This window comes from Mauremys reevesii, linkage group 12 (genome assembly GCF_016161935.1).
Source record: "Mauremys reevesii isolate NIE-2019 linkage group 12, ASM1616193v1, whole genome shotgun sequence".
Taxonomy (NCBI): Eukaryota; Metazoa; Chordata; order Testudines; family Geoemydidae; genus Mauremys; species Mauremys reevesii.
In genome coordinates this window covers 41190698-41192083 of record NC_052634.1, presented here as the reverse complement: position 1 = coordinate 41192083, position 1386 = coordinate 41190698, and the positions used below count along the sequence as shown (strand labels likewise).

At 57.3% G+C, this 1386-nt stretch overlaps 1 non-coding gene across 1 annotated transcript; it reads left to right on the top strand.

The window, feature by feature from the left end:
- The first annotated feature begins 757 nt into the window (after positions 1-757).
- TRNAM-CAU lies at positions 758-829 on the top strand. The gene has a single exon. It is a non-coding gene; the product is annotated as a tRNA-Met (tRNA).
- Positions 830-1386: the final 557 nt, after the last annotated feature.

Below are 1386 nucleotides of genomic sequence, written 5' to 3'. Positions count from 1 at the left end.
CAGACTTCATACTGACCCTGCTTCAACTAGATTGTGGCAAAGATTCCAAAACACCGAACGTTAAAACTCACCAAACGCGGGTCAATCCATCCTCATCGTCGTAACCGCTCGTTATATTCCACACCCGAACGTAGCCCTCATATGGACAACATACCCTCCTAACTCAATATCTGTACGTTAACCTTTTACCCCCAGGTCAGGGCTATTGTAGATTATGTATTCCTTATGCCACCCGATCTTAAACTGAATTTTGCATCCCTTGGGTAAGCTGTACGTTGTTCCCTGAGCACCAGAAACTTCTATGCCGAAACTCTGTACTGTACGCTTTTTTTTTCTTTGAACGTCATCTTAATAAAAAGTTGACTTTTGTTCGAGATCCCGGCTCCTCTTCCTTTGCAAGGCGTGTGCGTTTGCTCCGGGTTTTAGTCTGCTAATACAGCGCGGGGGGGGGGGGGGCGATTGAGCCAGACGCGCTTGCCTGCTGCAGACACGGATCCAAGGCTGAACCTCGTCCCCCACAAGCTTGAAAGCTTAACTGAAAACAGTTTAAGAAGTGCTCCCGTCTCCGGCACTCAGCTACCCAGCTCCCAATGGGGTCCAAACCCCAAATAGATCCTTTTTACCCTGTAGAAGCTGTAAAATCCTGTGACCAGGGCAGCTGCCTAGCAGCCTGCGCATCTGCCTGCCAGCACGAGAGCGCGTAAGGCACTAATCCGGATAGTGGCGGCTAGGTGGCAGGGGGAGAGTGTGAAGAAGCAGCAGAGTGGCGCAGCGGGAGCGTGCTGGGCCCATAACCCAGAGGTCGATGGATCGAAACCATCCTCTGCTACGCATGCGCTTGTTTCTTTTCCCTCTGGGCCTTCAAGCGAGCCGGTGACCAGCAGAGCACCAAGAGCCTAGGCCATGAGGCAAGAGGTGGCTGAGGCGAAGCGGCCTGCCAGGGAGCTCCCCGGCACCTCTGGCTGCCTGGGCTGAAGGCAAGAGGCAGGCCTAGGCGTGGTGAGGGTCTCCTGTCCTGGAATGAGGCTGCAGTGCTTCCTGGTCCCCTTTTCCCACCACCCCGGCAGGCGGCTGCTGCGGGAGAACACGAGGGAGGCTCTGGGGGCGCTAGGCAGCGCTGTGTGTGTGGCTGTCAGGGGAAAGAGCCGAGGCGCCGGACTCGACCTGCCATTGACTCGCGTGGCTCTGCGCACCGTCAGCCGGGGCGGGCCAGGCTGCGGACGTGACTCAGGCTTGGGCTGCATGGCCGTGCTTTCCTGACGAGGCATGAGGCAGGCCAAGAGCTTTGCACAGCGTACAGGGAAGTGGGAGGGAGGCGTGTTTGAGCCGGCCTGTCTCCTCCGCTTCTCCCTTGCCGCTTGGGCGGAGGCGGGAAGGGAGCGAAAT